Here is a 27,229-nt window from a genome sequence, read left to right on the forward strand (position 1 = left end):
ACACTTGCAGAACTGCACTTCCGGTTTAAAGAAAGGATTAGATTAGATTTAGATTAGATTTATTTATTTAACCTGGTAGAGATAAGGCCGTCAGGCCTTCTCTGCCCCTCTACCAGGGGATTACAACTATAACATGAACAATAAGATTACAATTAATATTAAATTTACAATTACAATTACAATTACAATAAAAATTAAAGTACGACAAGAATACCTGATTAATGAAAGCTAGACATTTTATCATAGAAGTTAAGAACAAAGAATATTTTTGTATTTACAAAATTACAAATTAAACCTACAATAACAAAATTCTATAGTGATGAAATTACCGGATATTGAGATATTTTGTGGTAGATTAAAAGAACTATTTACAAGAAACCATGTCTGAACGAGTCTCAATTACTGACCAAGTGCCTAGTAAGTTTGAGTTTGAATTCAATTTTATTTCGACAGTCCCTGATGCTAGCAGGTAACGAATTCCAGAGTCTTGGCAGGGCTATTGTGAAAGAGGATGAGTATGAGGAGGTGCGATGGGATGGTATTGTTAGTATTGTTTCATGGCGAGAGCGTGTGTTCAGATTGTGGTGGGAAGAAAGGTAAGTGAAGCGAGACGACAGGTACGAAGGAATAGAAGAGTTCAAGATTTCGAAGAGAAAGAGAAGTGAATGTAAATTTCTTTTCTTATCTAGTTTAAGCCAACCTATTGCTTCCAGGGATGGGGTAATATGATCATATTTACGAACATTGCTTACAAAACGTACACACAAATTATGAGCACGTTGAAGTTTCATTTTGTTGTCGCTGGAAAGGTCAGTCAGTAAAATGTCAGCATAGTCAAAATGGGGAAATACAAGGGTCTGCACAAGGGACTTTTTTAAGCAAGAGGGAAGATGAACATTTATCCTTTTTAGCACATGAATAATAGAATATACTTTTCTGCAGGTTTCTGTGATTTGCATGTCCCAGTTGAGATTATTATCCATGTGAATGCCAAGATTTTTTACCGAAGAACTGAAAGGGATATGCATTGTACTTACTTTAACGGGGGAAATGTCGAGGTGCTTTACAGCGTCGGTGTTTCCGGCCAATAAAAACTCAGCTAATTAATTAATCATAGACACAAAACTGATAGAGGACCTTAAGTAGATATAGAGTGGTGAATCGGAACACACACAATTGGAATTTAATACTAAGATTTATGGAGAATTTTTCAAAAGTAGCTCATAATTGAAGGGTACACGGGAATAACGATCAAGGTCCATTTTAGAAAGTTTCGAGAAAAACGAATTTAAAGTTTAAGCACTTAATACTTAGTTATGTGTGTATTTAACAGAAATTGACGTAGTGAAATGTCAAGAACGATGATTTCTTATTACTAGCTAGACCACATGATACTACTTCCTTTCCACTGTAAGATAGCATTAATAACTCAATTTCGATTTTTTATGGACCTTGATTGTTTTTCCCTCAATTGCAATTAAAATTGAATGAAGGGGTTTTGGACGAAAAATTCAGTCACGTCAAACTCGTTTTCAGAGAGGAATATTTTTATGGAAAAAAATATTTTTATTATGCAACAAATTTGATCCGAAGAAATGTAACTTCTCGTTCTGAAAACGAATTTTAAAATGTTAAATTCGTTCGGATCAAATTTCCGCATATTTAAAGGACAAAAACATAATTCTTTCAATAATTCATTATCATAATGCACTATTCTCTTAAATTGACCGAGCATATTGGGAATTAAATCAATGGCTTTCTCAAAACACGCTATGAAATGTTTCTATAAAACAATTTTTTTTCTCGAAAAGGAAGCAAAAACGAGCAGCATTGTATTTAACTTTTCAGCTTGAAATATGTTCAAGAATAATTCCCTGAAATTAATGACATCTATTACGGTTCATCCTTGTATGTGTATATTGAAGTAGGCCTATATAATTTCGTAGCAGTGAACTAATATTCGTTTTGTAGATTATATTTCCACATTACATAATTTCCAGTAAAATTTTTCTCCATTTCTTTATATATGATTATCAGTAAATCTTGAAGTATTACATTCAACTGGGTGTAATTGGAAGATTTAATTTCTACCATTTTTGGGGGGTTATTTTACGACGTTCTTTCAACATCTTAAGTTATTTAGCGTTTGAATGAAATGAAGGTGATAATGTCGGGGTCCAGCACCGAAAGTTACCTAGCATTTGCTCGTATTGGGTTGAGGGAAAACTCCGGAAAAAACCTGAACCAGGTAACTTGCCCCGACCAGGATTCGAACCCGGGCCATCTGGTTTCGCGGTCAGACGTGCTAATCCTTACTCCACACGTGTGGACTCTGCCATGTTAAAAACCACTCACTAAGCTACACAACTCCACTGTGAACGTTGGCACGTAATGAAACTGCTTCTTTACTTTGCATATTGATGTACTGTCATCCATTCACACTTACGGATATACTTTTGAGTTGTTTATGTGAACAGAGTATAATCTAGTATAAACGGAAGACAGCTAGTGCAATAGAGTCGCCGCAATCTATATTCGCGGCTGAACCAATCCGAAAACTATGTTTAGTACGAACTTCCTAGCCCTAGTTATACAGGGACATCATTTTATTTTTCAATTTTTATTGTACCTTAGTTTTTTTATGTACTTCACTCCCACCCTTTCTACTAATGAAGTTCAACCGTCCTCCACACAGATCCAAGACGACATATACAGTCATAGAAGCCTTACGGTCATAGTAAACAGTACGTTCCAAAAATATGTTCCCGTTTTCCAGTGACGAAAGAGCTTTCAATATTGCATCATTTTCCATTTGCATACGTCGCATCCCGGTTTCCCACACCTGCTTCTATTCGCTTCCTGTAAATGCTAGTGGCTGGGCTGTCTTAGCTCTTTTCTGAGAACATTAATTTCTGTTAGGAATTGGATGACTACGTAATATTATACCCACACAATTGTTTAAAATATCTTAAATAAAAGGGCCTCGTTAAGTACTTAACTGTCATGTGATTTCCTCCCTTTCTATGACGCTGCGACGTAACCACTTGGACGGAGAGTAGATAGCATTTCTGAGTAATTTTATCTTTTCGGATCGGGCAGAAGTGGAGATTTAATTTACAGTACGTAAGGTCTCTTTTATAGAGTAGGTACAGAATTATTTCAACATGAGTTACTGATACGAAGTACGAACCTGGTAATTGGAATTACGTACAATAGACTATAGTGCGATAATATACACATTAGAACTGAAGCCTGTATCGAAATGAACGGCCACCATTTTAAAAAATGTGTTTAAATATCCATATTATGATTATTTTTCAATTTAACTTCATTCTCTATATTGTACGCTAATGTGCTGTAGACAGTATAATATACACTGCATAATGAATACGTCCGAATGGATAGCTCAGTTCGTGAGTAAAAACACTCATTGTTAATACTGTACTGTATTTTGATTAAACAAAAACCTAATGAAAATTATCAAACTCAAAATCGCGATATTTCTTAGTTTACGTAAGTGGTGAACTACTTTTCTTCCCTCCTATACCTAGTAAAGTGATTTGTTTCTATATTACGCCAGTATCATCGAACTCCAGTCGTGGAAGGGGTAGTAAACGGTGTTTCCAGTTTTTAATCGTTGATCCAAAGGTGTGTATGTATGTATGTATTTATTCACACTGCAGTTGGTATATACCCGGTGGCAGTGGTAACTAATTACACTCAATAAAGACAATAATAAACTTATTAATTAAAATTACAATTAATAATAATAATACTAATAATTAATACTAACAATAATTAATAATAATAATAATAATAATAATAATAATAATAACAATAACAATAACAACAACAACAACAACAGGGAATATACTAAATTAAATGAAACGATCACTTAAAATAACATTTGAAATAAATCTAATTTGTATCTTAAAACTAAGATCGAACTAAAACCCACGAGTATGATATGTTCATATCTGCACAAGTACCTTTCAAATTACACTCATTTCGCTTTCAACTCACTCACTGCAATGGAACTAGGACACATTTCACTGATCCTATCCTGATTTCACTAATACTTCAAAAACATTTCACTGTTCAAATACTATGCACTGCTACTATAAACTATAAAGCTTCACCGACAGGAACACGTTTCACTTACACAGCACACTTCACTGACACGACATACTTCTTCACTGATACAACACACTTCACTGACACAACATAATTCTTCACTGATACAACACTTCAATAACAACATATCATTTACACCCTTTAAATACTGTGTATAATTACCGTCTATTAGTAAGATCCTTAAGCCTATTTTTAAATACATTTTTGGTTGTCGGTAAAGCCTTTAGTAACTCTGCAGGTAAAGCATTCCAGGCCCTGATAGTACGATTGAGAAAAGAAAACTTTCCAGTGTCCGTCCTCTGCCTTCTTTCCCTCAATTTATATGAGTGGTCGTTCCTTGAAGAGTAATTTGGCGGCTGCAACCTATTTTTTATTTCTCTCCAGGCAGGCTCACTTCTGTATGTTTTGAACAGTGCGCATAATCGAATTCGCGTTCTCCTGTCCGTGAGTGTGTCCCGTGAGTATAGCCAGGTTAATATTAGAAATGTTAGTAAAAATAAAATGATGTCCCTGTACATCACTTCAAAGAACAAAGATTTCGTGTAGCCTTCAGTAGGTGCCCTATCACGAGATCACCATAGCAACGTGTGAACAGGTTTTCCAGTCCAGCGTGTGGCCACCGACCCTATTCCCAGGTACTGGTAGCGCATACCTGACGCTCTTCATCTCCGACAGCAATCCCTAATCAAGCACAGTCGTAGATTTAATGACGCGGAATTCTTTCCACACGAAATCTCCAGTCGGCAGCATAACTCCTCCTGAGCCCAGTTTTTAGTGTTTAGCAACCGGACTTGCTGGTCCAGATGACCTTGACTAGTATTACGTGCATGCCAAGTTTGATCAAAATTGGTTCACGGGTACCGAACATGGACAATGACAATTCATCAAAGAAAATAAAAGAAATCGTTGTCATGGAGATCATCCTGTCTCATTTTAAACCGGTGGCAGTGGTCACAGCCTTATGGATTCCTCTTCTTTTTCTGACTTTTTATTGGTTACAATGATACCTATAAACTTTCTTTCAATTTTTCTTTGAAAAACTATTCCAGGTTTATAATATCAATTTACTTTATAGAACTTACTTTTCAAAAGTCATGCATAAACGAAGTAATTCACTATGCAATAAATGAGAAACTTTCATTTTCTGGATTAAACACTTACTTACAAATGCTTTTAGAGAATCCGCAGGTTCATTGCCGCCCTCACATAAGCCCACCATCGGTTTCTATCCTGTGCAAGATTAATCCAGTCTCTACCATCATATCCCACCCCCTGAAATCCATTTTAATACTCTTATCCTCCCACCTACGTCTCGGTCTCCCCAAAGGTTTTTTTCCTCCGGCCTCCCAACTAACACTCTATATGCATTTCTGGATTCGCCCATACGTGCTACATGCCCTGCTCTTCAAACATCTGGATTTATAACTAACATTAACTTAATAGCAATCCTGACAATGTATGGAAGTTGCAATAGATTGATTACAATAATAATAATAATAATAATAATAATAATAATAATAATAATAATACTAATTTATTGCTATTTTCGTTACTGTTTATTATGATGATAATTATTATTATTATTATTATTATTATTATTATTATTATTATTATTATCATTATTATTATTATTAGGCCATGTCCCAAAGCTCAAGTCTATACTACAAGCTAGTAACTAGCATCTAGTTGATTTATAAACTACACACTAGAGACCTTTGATCATGTACGCTGGAATCATGGCCTTCTTAGAGTACTTTTCTAAAAGCCATGACATTACGATATAGCACAAAATTAAGAAGGCAGTGTCCTAATGCAGTTTATCACGAGTTATCAGAGGAAATTTTAGTTAATGCGTATCTATCTATCTATCTATCTATCTATCTATCTATCTATCTATCTATCTATCTATCTATCTATCTATCTATCTATCTATCTATCTATCTATCTAACAGGGCAAATCTCCAATTACAATAGACAGTACAGATGCTATTTGTTTAGAACATAAAATTGGAGATAACAAAAAAAAATAAATAAATAAAAACAGAAATGCAACATACAAGTTCTACGATTATGAACACTTTCCCAGTGAAAAGTTCATGAAAGTTTATTCTCAGGTTTATGAACTGAATGGTAATTTCCCTAGCCCCTAGAAAAGAAACGTAGAAAGATATAGAAATGTAAGATATGTTCAAAAGATATCTATGAAAATTGCGTTTTGCTATCAACAATCGAAATATGTAGAAAAGATAAACGCCTGAAATAGGCTAATATTATTACAATATTTAAAAAATGTGAAAAAAAAAAAGATACTAACAATGTCAACGTTCGAAGTTAACGTGTTATTCTACATTGCATTTACATTTTATTTCCAAAGCATCTTCAGATTTAAAAACTCCATTTGCTAATGAGGTGTCCATGTTTGTTTAGTGTACAAGTCAACATTCAAGCAAGCATTTTCGTTTACTGGCTACTACAGACCTGATTGCTATGCACTATGTCGCTTTTTAACGGGATCATAACATGACGTCACATCCGACTATTTAGTCAACAATCCAGTCCATTTCAGTTGTAAATGTAGCTTTGAGACACGACCTAACCGTTACTACTACTGTTAGTATTAATTTATTATTATTATTATTATTATTATTCTACCTATACGCTAAAATATTTAATAAATAGTTGAATTCGTTAATTAAGGTCACATTCTTTTACGCGAAATAAAAAAAAATCATATCATTTTATAGACGCACGGTTAAATAAGGGTAAATTTCATTTTTAGCAAACATTCCTTAATACAAGAAAACATTTATAATAAGATTTGTAACTACTGAGATGAACGATAGATTCTACAGAAACCTTTATTAAAGCGGGTGAGAAGAAACACTGCATTTTAGAAATCCAAGCCCAGTACAGCGAGACAAACACCATAGCAACTAACTCAATATCAATAACATTACTTTCAACTGTTTCTCTTTCACATTATTACAAACATTCTTTCGTGTTTCAATATGAAGCACGTTGTTTTTTTTCAGCTTTCACAACCATGCATACCGCGTTCACACAACACATTCCTCAACCGTTTCCGTGGTGTAGTGGTTATCACATCCGCCTAACACGCGGAAGGTCCCCGGTTCGATCCCGGGCGGAAACACTTTTTTTTAATGAATCATATCTTCCATTACAACAAATTATTAACGAATATTACAGTTATTTGTCTGTATTACCTCTTATTGGCTCTAATTTATATTGAAATAGAAAACAGTTCTCCATCACGACACAAGTCTTAACAAGTTACTTGCAACAAAAATACATATCTGCTACATGTTGGATAGCAAACCTCATAAAATACAGTAAGTTTAACCCATTTCAATACTGTTCTTAACGGTTTTTATTAATTATGGATTAGAAAGGTGACGAAAGTAGATGTCAAATTACAACACGATTTTAATTTCTTCCTACGATGTTTCATTGAAAACACCATATCTAAAAGCGTCCTTCTCTTTTATGAGAAATATAATTAAACAAATTGAAATAAAAGTAGATAATATAAAAAATGGACGAAGTATTAACGTATTGAAATACATTAATACTTCCACCTTTGACGATTTGATTCATCCATTTTTTTGCACTACATATTTCTGCTTCACTTTATTTTCAATGATGTGCATTAAATCAAATCATCCACAGTTCTGGCACTGATAACTGAACCTAGAACTCAGGGCCGCCCAAACTACGGCCCATCGTGGCTTTTTATTTTTATTTTTTATTGTTTTTTTATCCAATGCCACCAGGTTGTCTTTTCGACATTTCTGGTCTTCTCTCCTGGCTGTGGCTTAGTTGTAACCCACTTCTGAGGTTGGGGCGCCTGGAAGGCGGAGTTACATTACCCCGATGATGTGATATGATGATTATGATAATGTGGTGCCAGGAGAGGTCTTAAATCTAAACTTAACCTAATTTCCAGACCATGCACGAACACAGGAATAATCCCCTTTAAGGAAAAATGCCTGTGCTCTAACCAGGAATCGAACCCGGGACCTCACGAACTATAGTCAGAAGCTCTGACCAGTAGACCATGAGGCTGGTCTCGTGGTTTTTTATATGGCCTGCCTTTGTTGTAGAAACTGAAAATGGTACTGTATATCGTCTGCATGCAAACAAAACACATTAAGTAAAAATATTACCTTTCAGAAAAAGGCATTTCGAAAGCTCTTAGCAAAACTGAATCCTCAAAATATTTTAGCAAATTAATTCTCTTTGTGTGCATTTAATTTTCCAAATTTAAGGGGTTAGGTACAGCTTACAGCAGTAACATTTTTGGAAATTTTCAACATTTTTTTTCCTCCATTACTGTATCTTGCACAATAATGAAAATTGGTATGTTTCCTTCTACTACATGAAAAAAATATTTTTACGATTTAAAAAAAATTACATATATTTATATATATATATATATATATATATTTTTTTTTTCCATAATTCGAAATGGTGGCAGTTCACTGTGCAGTGATGAAGCGTTTCCCTCATAACTCATAAACTTGTTAACTTTTTCATGTTCTCTCTTTTATTTTATTGCTGAAACTCACGTTTACGTTATCATGCTCTTTACATTCCTTAATAAATAATATTTTTTTTTTATTTTGTGTTAGAAGAAAATACTGATATTTAACCATTTTTAAAATGAATTTATTTTTATCAGACAATCTATCAAAGGTAGAGAAATGATCTTGCATCATATTATAGATATGACATGCATAAATATACACAAAAAATTTAATCATAGAATGTTGGATAGTTTTTGAGTTATGTGGGAAATGCTTCATCAACTGCACAGTGAACTGAATTTTGAAAAAAAAAAAAAAATGTAAATAATTTTTTTAAATCGTAAAAATATTTTTTCTTATAGCAGAAGGACAGTGTTTTACACATATGTACTAATTTTCATTATGATACAAGATACAGTAATGGAGGAATAAAATGTTGAATATTTCCAAAATTTTACTGCTTTAAGCTGTACCTAACCCCTTAAGTTCATACACATGTGTATGTATACATTATGTACATTACATACGCCTTTTTCTCAGAAGTAATATTTTTTATTTAATATGTTTTGTTTGTAAACCGACGATATTAAACTGCTACTAGAGTTTTAAAACTGCGGAAGACTACCATAGAACAAGAACTGGCACTGTAGAATACGATAGTTTCCCAGTAGCATTCATAGAATACAATGCAACCGTAGATACAATAAGGCTTCGCCAGTTGCATAAACAAAAGGCGATGTTATCTACTAACGGTCTTACTAATAAAAACTCTATATACAGACGTTTAACTGTCTTATACTTATACAATGAGTAGCTCGTTAATATGTCGTGTGTAAATTCCTTACTAATAATTAGTACATATGTCGTGTATAATAGTATAACTGTTACACAGCTACGTCATAGTTTCGTCATTATTTCGTTACGAAAGGTAATAGAATATCTGAGGTTCTCTATTGCATCCAGTAAGAGCTCTAGTGTGGCGTGTTAAGTATCGATAGTACAACTGGCTCTAATCGATGACCGCACTATATTTTGGTCAAAGAGTACAAGCTACAGCAATATTATTTTGTGCTCTTTGGTTTGTTCTTCTGTAGTTACAAGGCAACCATCATAATAAAATGACAGTCGATACGAACAGCTGTTAGAGGGGCGGCCATTTTTTCTCTATATACAACGCTTAAACAAGGGGTTCCGTGTATATAACTACTGCAAAGCAATTCCCATTGTATAGTTACAGCCTGTTTATACGTCCATAGCTTATTCACGGTTTATTAGTAAAGTTTTCTGTCTCAACTCTGCATAAGTCTCATACCAAAACTATACATTGTTTATTAGTAAGACTGTAATGCTATTTTACGATATAATAAGCAGATTCTACAAATACGGGTTCGTGATCTGCTGGGTCAGGATTCGTGACAAAGTCTTGAGATCCCGGGTTCGATTCTCTTTCTAAGCATAGAAATTTGTCCTTAACGAGAATATTTACTTTCAGTAGGCCATGTTTCGAAATTATAGCAGACTTTGACAATCTTTAAAACAAGTAATCAGACTTTGACCACAGTCTAGTATATACAGTCACGAAGCTCAATACGTAGTAAATATGCATCCATAGATAGTTACTAAACACTAGGATCGTTACTATCGCCTCATTACAGACAATGCGAAATAGTATCGGCACAGTCTATTGTTCCTAGCACCCTCACAACTCAAGCTTCGTGACTGTATATACTACACTGTGCCTTTGACTTTGCAACCGTATCAGTTCTCTTGTTTTACAAATTGTCAAAGCCTGCTAATTTCTAACCATGGGCCCCTGATTGCTACATAGGTTTCTGATGGCAATGCTAAATCTCTTTATGTCCTATACTCAATACAACACACGGTATAAAGAGTGCTTAAGACACAAAAAAACGATACCTATCAAAACCGAGCGAGTTGACTCAGACGGTAGCATATAAGATTCGTGTTCGGAAGGTCCGAGATTCAAACCCCGTAGCCGGCCAATGTGGAAATTTACTTATGACTCATCACCGCCTCGACAATATCATGAACATCAAAATGTAATATTGGTTACATGAACGCAAACCCTCTGTAACACAGAGCAATAGAAAGAGAAACTCAACAATAGTAACAACGGCCTAGTGATATACCCAAAAATCCACAGATGTTAATGCGTGTACAAATGAACTTAAAAAATCAGAAATAATTTAATTAGTGGGTAAAGTTTATAAATTAGCAGGCTTTGACAATTTCTAAACCGTGATCAGACTTTCCCTTAGCAACCATAAATGATGTTATCTTGTTTTACAAATTGTCAAAGCCTGCTAATTTTTAAACATGGCCCCCTGATTAGGTTATTTCTTCACTGTTTTTATACATAGGTTTTTTATGTTAAAATCTCTTTATGCTCGACCATGCCGAAATGTAGTAATTATACACCTGGTAGCAGTACTTTAATGCATGTCATTAAAGTACACCTACTCATTAAAGTACAGGTGTTCAGCCAATGCCAACTCAGCTTACAGGTGTTCAGCCAATGACAAGTAAGCCTTGTACCGTTATAAAACCGCAAGTATCGATTATTCTCGGATATGCAATCGAAAGAGAATTAGCGAAAAGTCACGGAGGCTGGAAATCCAATACTGTCGCAGAAGGTTATGTTCTGTTACTATAATAATTAGCGTTAATTGTAAATAATATTCAAATAAATTCAATTTGTCATCTCGTTTTTCAATGTCGAATTCAATAATCAAGGTTATATCAAGTTTAACGGGATTACATCAAGGTTAATGACATTATTGTTCCTCGGAAAAAATCAATACTTTCGCGTCTGCGCACATCTCACAATTCACGACCTAGAACAAGGTCACTTCCGACCTTGTCAGATACAAATAAAATGTATACATCTGAATAATTTCAAGTTAGAAATATGGCCGAGCATAAAAAGTCGTATGAAACTTGCCTATAATGGTAATTAAGACGCTCGTATGAATATTATGAAACTCGCTTGCGCTCGTTTCATAAACATCCATACTTGCGTCTTAATTACTATCATTATAGGCTCGTTGCATAATGTACTATTATGATCTGTACTAAGAACAAAGAGTGATTAAGACACACATAAAAACGATCCCTATCAAAAGAATTAAATTCTCATTGCTGCGATCATCTTAAAGTACAGCTGCGAATCAGTCCATGCTTCGATACCAATAAACGGAGATTCAAGTGTTAATGTTTACTGCGTCCTTTTTGCATTCATTGTAAGAGAGATTCCGCATTCTCCAAGCAATTTCCATTACTTTCCTTTCACCCAAGCGATGGGCGTGAGTCACGGAGAGGCAAGTGTAATGTGCACCCCGCCCGAATATTTCTGACGAAACAATAAGGTGAGGAAAAGGCAGAGACTCTGTCGAGTGATTCTGAAATCTATCCCCTTTCATGCGCAATGGAAAAACGGACGAAGGTGCCATTCTGACGTACCCATTTCTCGACACTGTAATATTAATGTACGAAGTATGTAACCGAACAAAATAAGTCTATGTAATGAAACGAAAAAGAAAGTTTTTATAATATAACATGACTGACTATACTTACTTACTTACTTACTGGCTTTTATGGAACCCGGAAGTTCATTGCCGCCCTCATATAAGCCCGCCATTGGTCCCTATCCTGTGCAAGATTAATCCATTCTCTACCATCATATCCCACCTCCCTCAAATCCATTTTAATATTACCTTCCCATCTACGTCTCGGCCTCCCCAAAGATCTTTTCCCCTCTGCCCTCCCAACTAACACTCTATATGCATTTCTCGATTCGCCCATACGTGCTACATGCCCTGCCCATCTCAAACGTCTGGATTTAATGTTCCTAATTATGTCAGGTGAAGAATACAATGCGTGCAGCTCTGCGTTGTGTAACTTTCTCCATTCTCCTGTAACTTCATCCCTTTTAGCCCCAAATATTTTCCTAAGAACCTTATTCTCAAAAACCCTCAATCTCTGTTCCTCTCTCAAAGTGAGAGTCCAAGAACATGACTGACTATACAGTATATAACTAACTTGAATGAAACTGCACTAAAACAGGTTATTCGTCATAATTAAAGAATGAAATGTAGATCATAATGTTGTAAGGTAATAAATAGAGCTCGGATTTTATGTAGTATGAAAATGAGAAATATGTTCACAAATATGTAGCTAAAAATGGCAAAATATTAGATAAATAGGTAATATGAAGTAATATGAAATAAATAAAAAATATGTAACTGAAGGGGAGAGGATGGTATTTTTTTTAACTTTTTTCCTATTTGGTGTAAAATATTAATTTTTTGTATGTAGAGAACTCATAGCTGTAGGAACTCAACCAAACATAAATATTTTGAAAAAAAAAATTATTTGGGGGCCCAAATTTGAAAAAAATATACCTAATGCAGGATTGTACTAAAACCGATATATCTAAACAGTTTTTAAAGATAGATTCAAACATTTTTTTGCAATGTATTTGCAAAAGCGTGTTCTACAAGCAGTCTGTAACAGAATTTTGATATTAGTCCCTACGTTTGTAAAATAAGCAATTAAAATTTAATAACAATTTTCTGATTTCCTTTCTTGCAAACAAACGGACGTATTTTTAAAATGAAATCAATTAACATTTGATTTGCATAATACACGTCACTGTTCGTTAACAGAAAACCACAATTTAAGTTACACAGAGTTAGTGTGCACTCGAAGTTGGTTGCTTGACGGTTGTCAGCCCACTTTGAGGTCTGTGGATATAGAGGGAAAAATTGAATCGGTGTCGGTTAGAGTTCCCGAGTAGCTCAGTGGTAGAGCGTTGGTACGTTAAACCAAAGGTCCCGGGTTCGATACCCGGCTCCGGAACAATTTTTCCCTCGAAATTATTCAATTAACAAAAGTCTGTTAAAGATAAACTTTTTCCAATAGTCTAAAGAATGTGTGTTCTAAATTTCATGCAGTATCTTTAATAGTTCAGAAAATATATCCATTTTTGTCTGGCAATGTAGCAAAAAAAATGAAGTTACTGGAAACCGATAAAAGTGGGCATGTGATTTAAAAATCCATAGCGCAGGAACTTTAAAAAGGACGTCTCAACATCCGATAAGGGCACAAATACTCGCAAAATGTTAGGCCTATGCAATGCATTCCACACATATCAAAGAGTATTTTAAAGAAAAAAAATATTTTTTTTGACAATTTAATTTACCGGAAACAACAATAAAAGTGAGCGAGTGATTTAAAAATCCATAACGCAGGAAGTTTAAAAATGGCGACTCAACATCCGATAAAGGCACAAATACCCACAAAATGTTATGCAATGCATTCCATACATATCACAGAGTATTTTAAAGAAAAATTTGTTTTGAAAATTTACTCATTTTTCACCAAAAAAATACCATCCTCTCCCCTTAAAATCCAAACTTTATTAAATGCTTATATTTTCGCACACCGATAAGAAAACAGAACTGAAAAAATTTACAGGTGCACATTTGATTCAACCTCATTAAATTAGTTTGAATTAGCTATTAATACGGTAATAATAATAATAATAATAATAATAATAATAATAATAATAATAATAATAATAATAATAATAGGTATAAGAGATATTATTTATTAATTTTGAGCAAGACAGGATATGATTTTTATAGCCTATTTCTGTAGTTTTATTGATCCTATTTTAAGCAAATAAATAGTAATATACGTTGCAAGAGCGGTATGTTGACGTTTTCATGGTCGAGGAAAAGATTGAAAAAGCGAAACGTGGTTGAGCTTTTTTAATTTCCGAGAACATGAAAACAAACATACCGCTCGTGTATCGTACATTATTTTGTGCGAAGATCGTTTGTTACATACCTGAAAGACGAATTTCTAATTAGTTGCAATGAAATCTCCGTGTTGGTTTCTGTTTAACGACGGCAACTTCGGAAAACCAAAATATCTTTTTTCAACATTGTTGCTATAAAATGTTTTCTGTGTTTACTATACTCCAGCAGGCCGTGATATAAGTCTGTCTTCCCCCCCCCCCCAGCCTATAAATGCGAACTTAAAACAAACGGTAAGGTTATGTAATGATTTATTTTTCATTTTAATATTTTAACAATATTATTTATATAACATATTGCAGTAATAACATCCGCATCTGGAATGTTGTTGATTTTTTCACAGCTTCCTTAATGTTACTTGTATCAGGAATGCAATAAGTTTCGTGGAGTAGTAGACTTTACTTAATTTTTGCAAATATTTAAAAACAATAATTAACATAGTAATTTAGGTGAAATTGCAGTGGTAAGTTTCCAATTTATAATTATTACTATGTTAAACGTCCCTAAAAATAATATGTTAAAAGCCTAAAGCAGTAAAATGAATGTCGCGCTTAAGCGGTAAGAAGAGGGAAATTGTGATGTGTGTTACGTTGGGAATACTGAATGTGGTATTTCACACTTACCGCGTATTGGTTCTGTGCGGAAAACAAGCAAATACGATCTCGCACAAAGTTAATATTTAGAGCCTACAATCCACCCGAATTCTAGTTGTAATGCATGTTTTTGTTCTTCGGAAACCAGACTAAAAAATGTACATTTTATGCTACGCAAAAACGGCTCCAACAGACAGAATGCACTGACTGACTTGAGTGACAAAAGAAATCCATACCAAACTCCGGAAAGAAGACTTCGATAACCGAAAGAACCGTCCAGAAGGAAGTCCCTTCCAGGAGAGTGACCCTAAGGAAACATCTCGCTAGTCGAGGAAGTCGGACGGAACTAGCCACTCGGAACTCGATGGGGCTACTTCTTTGCCCGGAAGAGTGAAGGGCAGTTGGATGATGACGTAGTATTGACAGGAGCGGGTTGTGAAATTTCTTGAGGGGCTGACAGAGCTTTCAATGGTGAAGGGAGAAGGAAAGGAATGCCAGACCACGCACAAAATGGCAAGAAGTCCTACTTCAAGTGAAAACTCTAGCATCATTGCGCGTGATGTGACCCTCAATATGCGGGGGGGGGGGGGGGGGGGAATACATATTTATATAATGCGAGGTATAGAATGTGAAGAGAACTAACTAGAAAAAAATCTATCAATAAAATGGTTTAAGAAAGGATAGAATATTATTAAAATAACATCTGATGCGTTTGGAAAGACATAATCTTTTTCCGCTACAAATTATATCCGGAGTTTCTAGTATGTAGGCCTATTGAAGGCCATGAGTTGATATGGCATTGTTTTGTTGACTAATTTCAGTAACATTATAACCCACAGCTTCCCAAACAATTGCTTCTCATATTGATAAAGTGACATCAAAAACGTTTGTGCGAGATCGTGCGTATTTGCTTGGTTTCCCCACAGAACCAATACGCGGTAAGTGTGAAATACCACATTCAGTATTCCCAACGTAACACACATAACAATTTCCCTCTTCTTACCGCTTAAGCGCGACATTCATTTTACTGCTTTACGCTTTTAACATATTATTTTTAGAGACGTTTAACATAGTAATAATTATAAATTGGAAACTTACCACTGCAATTTCACCTAAATTGCAATGTTAATTATTGTTTTTAAATATTTGCAAAAATTAAGTAAAGTCTACTACTCCACGAAACTTATTGCATTTCTGATACAAGTAACATTAAGGAAGCCGTGAAAAAATCAACAAGATTCCAGATGCCGATGTTATTACTGCAATATGTTATATAAATAATATTGTTAAGATATTAAAATGAAAAATAAATCATTACATAACCTTACCGTTTGTTTTAAGTTCGCATTTATAGACTGGGGGGAAAAAAAGAAGACGTATATCACGGCCTGCTGGAGTACAATAAACACAGAAAACATTTTATAGGAACAATGTTGAAGATAGATATATTTGTTTTCCAAAGTTGCCGTCATTGAACAGAAACGAAGATGGAGATTTCATTGCAACTAATTAGAAATTCGTCTTTCAGGTATGTAATAAACGATCTTCGCACAAAATAATGTACGATACACGAGCGGTATGTTTGTTTTCATGTTCTCGGAAATTAAAAAAGCTCAACCACGTTTCGCTTTTTCAATCTTTTCCTCGAACATGAAAACGTCAACATACCGCTCTTGTAACGCATATTACTATTCCCTTGCATTTTTAACTATGTCCTGATTGCACCTATGCAGTGTAAAATATTACCATGGCAACAGCAAAGCCTGCATGGTATAATAAAAAACAAGGTAGGCCCACAGTCTAGTATATACAGTCACGAAGTTTGAGTTGTGAGGATGCTAGGAACAATAGACTGTGCCGGTACTATTTCGCATTGTCTGTAATGAGGCGATATTAGCGATCCTAGTGGTTAGCAACTATCTATGGATGCATATTTACTACGTATTGAGCTTCGTGACTGTATATACTAGACTGTGGTAGGCCTACAATAAAAAATGTAAGGAAAAAGGTTTTTGATGTCACTGTATATCTAACGTTAAATTCTTTAGGCCTATTGCTAAAAGTTTTCTATAATAGTACTTCATCTGTTCTGCCACATACACTGCTCCGCCGATTTAGCTTTAAAAAAGTAGCAGAACAGTACAACGTGGTCTGTTGTGACGAGAATCCAAGCCACCGCATACCGATAAGGCATCATATCACAAACATGTTTATTTATTTATTTATTTATTTATTTATTTATTTATTTATTTATTTATTTATTTATAAGTTTATTTATTTATATATAAGTTACGGGACGCTTTTGTGGGGCAACCATACTTCGGTTTCTAAGTTGTTTATCCTTCAAAAGAGAGCAGTGAGAATTATTTGTGGTGTCTCTTCTAGAACTCATTGTAAAGCACTTTTTGTACAACTAGGAATACTTACGTTGCCGTCAATGTTTGTTCTCGATTGCCTTCTATATGTTAAGCGTAATGTGCATAATCTTCCTACTTGTTCATCCATTCATAATTATTCTACCCGTTCCAGACTTGACATTTATTTCACCAAGTACAAATATAGTACTACAAGCAATAGTTTTATTTCCATATCTTATAAACTTTATAACTCTTTACCATTGCATATAAGAAACACGTCATATTTTACTTTCAGAAGGATGGTGAGAAGGACTTTGATGGCAAATCCAATCTACAGTGTCAATGACTTTAGCAATATTACTTTTTAGATACTATTTGTTTTAACCTTATGTAATTGACAAATCTGTACAAATCTGTACATTTTAACCTGATTTTATACTATTTTCTTTTAAAACTTTTAACCTGTGTCTGTCTGTCTGTCTGTCTGTCTGTCTGTCTGTCTGTCTGTCTATCTATCTATCTATCTATCTATCTATCTATCTACCTACCTACCTACCTATCTACCTAACTACCTACCTACCTATCTATCTATTCTGGTGTAGTTAAGGCCATCACGCCTTCTCTTCCACAACACCAGGAATACATGTGTACTGCTGAAAGTAAATATTATTCCGCTATAATTTAGAATATCACATAAATACTTATGAACAAAGACAAAAAGTATTTAAAAAAAACATGTTTTTCATTGATAGTACAAGGGTAGATAAATAAGTATATAAAAAAAGATGTTCCTTACACCAAAAATAAATAGTTCAATAACGACACATGTACTTATGCGGTATTCTATTGCCGTTCCTCTTATTCAATGTCTTGAAAATTGCGCAAATGTTGATATTGCTGGGGAGTTTAAGGTAATATTTACCTACACATTGATTCATTCACCCATTTATTTGTTTATTTATTTATTATTTACTTCTTTACTTATTTATTTATTATTTACTTCTTTACTTATTTATTTATGATTGTATTTTATAGATAGGACCTAGGTGTATTCTAGAAAATAAAGTAAATTAGTATTAACGTTGTATCAGATTCACTTTTTATAATGAATTAACAACTCTTAAATAACTACTCCTGTATGATCGATTTTTTTTACTGTCCATAATATTAATTGGAAGCTCTCGGTTCTTACAAATATACATATTTCGTTTCAGACGCTGGCCAATTGTCTGTTAGGTCTAATATAGTACTAAGCTTAAAAGTAGAATTGGTTGAACAACTCCAGAAAGTATTGCATGATAATAACAGTTACATTCACAGTTTTAAATGCAATTTTCAAAACAATTCACGAGCAAACTATTTACAACTTATAACACGTTAATTTTTCGCTAAGTGATTGATTGATTGATTGTTTATTCTATATGTGGCCATATACATGGATGTACACGTCAATTTCATAATAAATAAAAAACACAATAAAATTAAAAACACTTCAAGTTAAAATACATTTAAAATAAGTAATATAATCAAGTAGTATTGCATATATCATAACTTGTGATTTAGGAATTCTTTTACTGAACAAAAAGTTTGATCAGTTAAAATCTGTTTAACTTTCACTTTAAATTTTGCACAAGGTAAAGTTTGTATCTGCAATGGTAATTTATTAAAAACACAATGCCAGTATAGGCAGGCGATTTTTCATATTTCACAAGTCTATGATTTTTTATTGAGAACAGATGTGCATTTCGTGTATTATAATTATGATAATCTAGATTCTTATTGTATTTATTCTCATTCTGTTTCAAGAAAATTAGGCATTTGTAAATATAAGTGAATGGAAATGTTAAAATTTTGTATTGTTGTATTTGAAAATATAATGGATTTCAGTCAATGATATTTATTTGTAACAAGTGAAGAGCAACGTACGGATATGACTAGTATAGAAATAAATAGATGAAGAGAGGAAGGAAGAAAGAAGCAAAGTAAAAAGAAACAAACACATAAATAATTATATGGAGGAAGAAAGAAATAAACAGACGAAGGAATAAAGAAAGAAATAAAGAAAAAAAGAAAGAAAGAAAGAATATGCAAAAAGAAACAATTAAAGAAATAAACAGATAGACGAGGGAATAAAGAAAGAAAGAAAGAAAGAAAGAAAGAAAGAAAGAAGTAAAGAAAGAAATAAAGTAAAAAGAAACAAATATAGAAATAAATAGAGGAAGTAATAACGAAAGAAAGAATGAAAGAAAGGAAGAAAGAAAGAAAGATTGAACTAAAGAAAGAAGTAAAGTAAAAAGAAACAAATATAGAAATAAATAGAGGAAGGAATAAAGAAAGAAAGAAAGAAAGAAAGAACTAAAGAAAGAAATAAAGTAAAAAGGAACAAATATAGAAATAAATAGAGGAAGGAATAAAGAAAGAACTAAAGGAAGGAATAAAGTAAAAAGAAACAAATATAGAAATAAATAGAGGAAGGAATAAAGAAAGAAAGAAAGAAAGAAAGAACTAAAGTAAAAAGAAACAAATATAGAAATAAATAGAGGAAGGAATAAGGAAAGAAAGAAAGAAAGACCTAAAGAAAGAAATAAAGTAAAAAGAAACAAATATAGAAATAAATAGAGGAAGAAAGAAAGAAAGAAAGAAAGAAAGAAAAAAACTAAAGAAAGAAATAAAGTAAAAAGAAACAAATATGGAAATAAATAGAGGGAGGAATAAAGAAAAAAAGAAAGAAAGAAAGAACTAAAGTAAAAAGAAACAAATATTGAAATAAATAGTGGAAGGAATAAAGAAAGAAAGAAAGAAAGAACTAAAGTAAGAAATAAAGTAAAAAGAAACAAATATAGAAATAAATAGAGGAAGGAATAAAGAAAGAAAGAAAAAAAGAAAACTAAAGAAAGAAATAAAGTAAAAAGAAACAAATATAGAAAGAAAGAAAGAAAGAAAGAAAGATGAAGTAAAAAGAAAGAAATAGAGAAAGAAAGAAAGAAAGAAAGAGAGAAAAAAGTAAAGAAACTAAAAAAAAAACAAATATAGAAATAAATAAGGAAATAAATAAATAGAGGAAAGAAGAAAGGGAAAGAGATAGAAGTACTGTATACATGATAGATTTAGGTAGCGGAGAGTTTACCTTCGTATTCCGAATCGCAGTAAATTGTGGTATACTTGTACCTCATCACTGTAACAGTTTCCAAAATCATTATCTGCCGCAACCAGGTGCAATATACAATGGGAGACTATGTGCCACCTAGGGGCACTCATTTCTGAGATATAAGCAGAAATAGACTGGCCTCCGTACTCAGCCGGACGGTCGACAGCTTCTTTGACGTGCCCGCGGACAAAGAGGCACGTTGACAAAAGCTTTCTTTTGTCATGCCAGCAGCCTAATAGCCCTTGTAGTTGAATAAACAATTACAGTTACAACAGTGGGTAAGTTGTTGGTTTGAAACTATCGTTTTCACATCCACCGCCAGGCCAGACGAGACAAAAACTGGTTTCCAGCCAGACCTCTCCCTCTCTTCGCGAAGATGCGTCTTTGTTTTTTTTTCTCCAGCAGTTTCTTCGCTGAACTGTAACTCTTGTTGCCTCGTGATTCGTCCTGGGCACGGATTTGTTGCTGACTAGTCATTCATTACTCTCGGGCAACGCTTTATATTTATTGAGGCCTCCATTAGCACTTGCCTGGCCCTGCAGCATCGCCGCCAGCGACCAAAAAGAGGCCTGCGATTTGTTCAATAAAGTACACTCGCAGGAAACACAATCTACAGCTTCGAAAGTAGTCCAAACATAATATGAGCTAGATTCCTAAATACAGCCACTTCACTATAAGTAACTTATTTACTAATTTACTTACTCGTTTACTAATTTTTAATTATTTATTTGTGTTTGTAATTACGATTTATCAATTACTATATTGTTGTATCTTATTTATATTCCATGCCCAAATACTGTGTCTTGTCATGGAATTTACTAATTTATTACTCATTTACTTATTTACTCATTTACCAATTTATTACTCATTACTCATAAAACCATATTATTATTATTATTAATTATTATTTACTCATTTACTAATTAGTTATTCATTTATGTACTTATTTATTAATTTATTACTTATTTACTAATTTATACTCATTACTCATAAAACCATATTATTATTATTATTATTATTATTATTATTATTATTATTATTATTATTATTATTATTTACTCATATACTAATTAGTTATTCATTTACTTATTTACTAATTTATTACTCATTACTCATAAACCATATTATTATTATTACTTACTTACAAATGGCTTTTAAGGAACCCGAAGGTTCATTGCCGCCCTCACATAAGCCCGCCATCGGTCCCTATCCTGTGCAAGATTAATCCAGTCTCTATCATCATATCCCACCTCCCTCAAATCCATTTTAATATTATCCTCCCATCTACGTCTCGGCCTCCCTAAAGGTCTTTTTCCCTCCGGTCTCCCAACTAACACTCTATATGCATTTCTGGATTCGCCCATACGTGCTACATGCCCTGCCCATCGCAAACGTCTGGATTTAATGTTCCTAATTATGTCAGGTGAAGAATACAATGCGTGCAGTTCTGTGTTGTGTAACTTTCTCCATTCTCCTGTAACTTCATCCCGCTTAGCCCCAAATATTTTCCTAAGCACCTTATTCTCAAACACCCTGAACCTATGTTCCTCACTCAGAGTGAGAGTCCAAGTTTCACAACCATACAGAACAACCGGTAATATAACTGTTTTATAAATTCTAACTTTCAGATTTTTGGACAGCAGACTGGATGATAAGAGCTTCTCAACCGAATAATAACACGCATTTCCCATATTTATTCTGCGTTTGATTTCCTCCCGAGTGTCATTTATATTTGTTACTGTTGCTCCAAGATATTTGAATTTTTCCACCTCTTCGAAGGATAAATCTCCAATTTTTATATTTCCATTTCGTACAATATTCTGGTCACGAGACATAATCATATACTTTGTCTTTTCGGGATTTACTTCCAAACCGATCGCTCTACTTGCTTCAAGTAAAATTTCCGTGTTTTCCCTAATCGTTTGTGTATTTTCTCCTAACATATTCACGTCATCCGCATAGACAAGAAGCTGATGTAACCCGTTCAATTCCAAACCCTGCCTGTTATCCTGAACTTTCCTAATAGCATATTCAAGCGCGAAGTTAAAAAGTAAAGGTGATAGTGCATCTCCCTGCTTTAGCCCGCAGTGAATTGGAAAAGCATCAGATAGAAACTGACCTATACGGACTCTGCTGTATGTTTCACTGAGACACATTTTAATTAATCGAACTAGTTTCTTGGGAATACCAAATTCAATAAGAATATCATATAATACTTCCCTCTTAACCGAGTCATATGCCTTTTTGAAATCTATGAATAACTGATGTACTGTACCCTTATACTCCCATTTTTTCTCCATTATCTGTCGAATACAAAAAATCTGATCAATAGTCGATCTATTACGCCGAAAACCGCACTGATGATCCCCAATAATTTCATCTACGTACGGAGTTAATCTTCTCAAAAGAATATTGGACAAAATTTTGTACGTCGTCAACAAAAGTGATATTCCTCGAAAGTTACCACAGTTGGTTTTGTCCCCCTTTTTAAAAATAGGCACAATTATGGACTCCTTCCATTGTTCTGGTACAATTTACTTTTCCCAAATAGCAAGTACAAGTTTATAAATTTCGCTATATAATGCACTTCCACCCTCTTGTATTAATTCTGCTGGAATTTGATCGATACCTGGAGACTTGTACTTTTTCAGATTTTCTATCGCAATTTCGACTTCTGAAAGTGTGGGTTCGGGTATAAATGGCTCAGCAGTTTGTATTCGTCCCGATCATTTCTATTTGGCCTATGTACATTTAGTAGTTGCGCAAAATAGTTTTTCCATCTGTTTAGGATTGATGGAGAGTCTGCAAGCAAGTCACCATTCTCATCCTTGATCACGTTTACCCTTGGCTGATATCCGTTCTTAAATTCCTTTATACCCTTATATAAATCTCGAATGTTTTTATTCTTACTATTTGTTTCTACCTCATTCAGTTTTTCCTTCAAGTAACCTCTCTTTTTATTCCTAAGTGTACGACTTGCTTCCCGTCTTTCATTGAAATAATTATCTCTCTTCTCCTCAACTGGATCCTGTAAGAATTTCAATTTTGCCTGTTTCCTTCTTTCTACTACCATGCAACAATCTTCATCAAACCACGGTTTCTTTTTCTTAGTTTCATAATAACCTATGCTCTGCTCAGCTGCAATTTTGATACTATCTCTGATATTTTCCCACACGCTATTAACATCTAATTCTTTCTCAACTTCGTCGGAACTTTCTAAAGTGGCAAACCTATTCGAAATTTCGACCTGATAATTTTGCTTAGCTTCCTCGTCCTTTAATTTCAAAATATTGAATTTAGTAATATTAACTTGCTGCTCTACTCGCTTGGCTACTGATAATCTTTCTCTTAATTCTCCAATCACCAAATAATGGTCAGAATTACAGTCTGCACCCCTGAAAGTTCGAATATCTACTATACTAGTATGTCTCCGTTTATCTATCAAGATGTGATCTATTTGGTTGTGTGTCAATCCATCTGGAGAAGTCCAAGTATATTTATGTATATCCTTATGGGGGAATGTTGTACTTTTGACAATTAAATTTTTCGATGTGGCAAAGTTGACTAATCTAACTCCATTGTCACTACTAATTGCGTGTAGGCTCTCTTTTCCAATAGTTGGTCTAAAAATATCCTCCCGTCCTACTTTAGCATTGAAATCCCCCAATAAAATTTTCATGTGATATCTAGGGAACTGATCAAAAGTATGTTCCAATTCCTCATAGAAGCTATTCTTTATATGGTCGTCTTTCTCTTCTGTAGGGGCGTGAGCATTTATAACTATGATGTCGCACCATCTACCCTTAAGTACTAAATATGATAACCTGTCACTGATAAATTCGACCTTTTTTACTGCTGATTTTATTCTTTTATGAACAAAGAATCCTGTTCCTAATTGGTGATTATTGTTTCCTTCCCCATAATACAACAAGTAATCTCCTATTTGTGATATGCCATTCCCATCTAACCTAACCTCTTGTACTCCTACGAAGTCTATTCTATATCTAGCTAGTTCTTTTGCTACTAATGTTACCCCTCCTGTTCTATAAAGACTAGTTACGTTCCAAGTGCCAAATCTCAAAACCTTATTCCTTTGCTGTGGTCGTGCCAGAGAATCAGTCCTATTCCGAGGCTTATTATAGGGATACGTAACAAGCTGTTTTTTACGGTGATGGGTTGTTAGCCCTTCGCCCAACCCCCAAGCTGGAGGACCACCCCTTATCGGCTGTCCACGACTGCTTATTCAATATATTCGCAGCTACCCTCCATATCTGGAGGCCGTCTCCTCTATCCGCAACCTGAGGACGCGCTTATTATTATTATTATTATTATTATTATTATTATTATTATTATTATTATTATTATTTAGTCACTAATTTATTACTTATTTACTAATTTATTACTCGTTTCCTTATTTACTAATTTATTACTCATTACTCATAAACCATATTATTATTATTATTATTATTATTATTACTAATTTATTACTTATTCACTAATTTATTACTCATTTACTAATTTCTTACTTATTTTCTAATTTATTACGTATCATTCATTTACTAATTTATTACTCATTTACTAATTTATTACACATTTACTTACTCATTAACTAATTTATTACTCATTCACTCATGATTAATTTACTCACTTATTAATTTCTTATTTATTTACTTACTCATTTACTAATTTCTTACTTATTTTCTAATTTATTACGTATCATTCATTTACTAATTTATTACACATTTATTTACTCATTTACTAATTTATTACTCATTCACTCATCATTAATTTACTCACTTATTAATATCTTATTTATTTACTTACTCATTTACTAATTTATTACTCATTCACTCATCATTAATTTACTCACTTATTAATTTCTTATTTATTTACTTACTCATTTACTTATCTACTAGTTTATTACTCATTTACTAATTTCTTACTTATTTACTCACTTATTATTCATTTACTCATTTATTAATTTATTACTTATTTACAAATGTATTACTCATTAAATAATTTATTTCTCACCCATTTACTAATTTATTACTTATTCACTAATTTATTACTATTTTACTTACTCATTTACGAATTTATTATTCATTTACTCACTTATTAACTGACTTAATTACTCATTTATTTACTGATTTAGGCATTCATTTATTTATTTCCTACACGTCATAGTCACAAAACACTTTCGACGAAATCAACAAAAATTTGTAAGTGAAAAAAATAGCAGATAATTAAACACGATAATACTCCTTAAATCTAAAACTTCACTGCCATTGTAAAATGTCTGCTGGGTCAGCCACCAGAGACATGTCGTTTTAAGGCTTTCTTAAATTCACTGAGCATATTGAGAATTAAACCAATGGCTTTCCCAAAACACGCTATGAAATGTTTCATGTAAAACAGTTATTATCTTGAAAAGAATGCAAAACCGAGTAAAATTGTATTAGACTTTTTTGTTTGAAATATATCAAAGAATAACCCCCTGAATTTACACTTACAGTTCACTCTGTGTATTTTGCTACGAACGGATTTCTTTCCTTTAAATGCCCTGCATGTCGTTTTCCACATTAAATTTTTGGAGCTTGTAAACAGAACTACAAACCACCCTACGAATATGCAAAGCTGTACAATGTTGTCCGCAGATAGAAATATATCCAGTTTCAGATTTGTATTAATCAAAATACAGAAAGGGCACTAAATGTCGTACAGTAACTATTAGTGGGTCTATGAATGGAGTCTTTGTATCTATTGCTGAGAAGTGCGTTTGGATTAAGATGCTGAAGTCAAACTAATGACCTGGAACGGATTTGCCACAAGATGCGAATCAAGCAGCTCTGTACCAAGATGCGCAATTGTTTGTTTAGCTGGCTGACAGCAGCGCTTTGGCGGCCTCTTATCGTGTTATTAGCGCAGACACTGTTGAAAGATTTATTACACCAAAGAGATAAGCAAGAGAGCTACGAGTCGTTCGTCCTGATGACAGCCACTTCCGGGCTTTAACAATCAATCAGCCCGTTCTCTACAATCATATCTCTCGGGCACTCACATGGGCACTAACGGATCCTTATTTCATTCCCCGTAAACCTGGAAGTCCACAGAAATTAAAATGTATACAAATAATTTTCAGTAATTTATATAAAGCACACTACCAAATCAAACGCTCATTTCCATGCTTTTTCATTGTAGTGAGTGTAAAAATATACTGATGCTGCAAACAATCGGTTTCGAGGTTCTCACGGACACAGCCAAAGCGAGTATCGAACCCATGCCCGAGTGCAGCATAAAATCAGTAAAATGTAAACTGCAAAAATATAATTCGCAACGTGTTCAAGGCGATTAACTGTTGTGAAAAGAGAAAAATGTATAGTGAAAAATTATGTATAAAATTCGCGATATTCATTTTTTTTTATGTTCGGCTTTCAAATAAACTGTAACACGTTTCATTAAAATATGAGTATATAATAAATCCAAATCGCGAATTCCTCTTCCAAATGCATGACACTCAAAGTCAAGGTCAAACTTTGCGAAGACAATAAACTGATGGATGCACGACATGAAATTCTTGTGCATATTGTACCTCTACAATTTTTGTCTCGAAAAC

At 33.6% G+C, this 27,229-nt stretch overlaps 1 protein-coding gene and 1 non-coding gene across 3 annotated transcripts in view; one reads left to right on the forward strand and one right to left on the reverse strand.

Annotated features, from left to right (window-relative positions):
- Nucleotides 1-27,229, reverse strand: part of otk (off-track) — a 316,782-nt gene that overhangs the window by 244,645 nt on the left and 44,908 nt on the right. The gene's annotated exons all lie outside the window — the stretch shown is intronic.
- TRNAV-AAC (transfer RNA valine (anticodon AAC)) lies at nt 7,213-7,285 on the forward strand. The gene has a single exon. It is a non-coding gene; the product is annotated as a tRNA-Val (tRNA).

The sequence above is a fragment of the Periplaneta americana genome, chromosome 12 (assembly GCF_040183065.1).
Source record: "Periplaneta americana isolate PAMFEO1 chromosome 12, P.americana_PAMFEO1_priV1, whole genome shotgun sequence".
NCBI classification, from domain to species: domain Eukaryota; kingdom Metazoa; phylum Arthropoda; class Insecta; order Blattodea; family Blattidae; genus Periplaneta; species Periplaneta americana.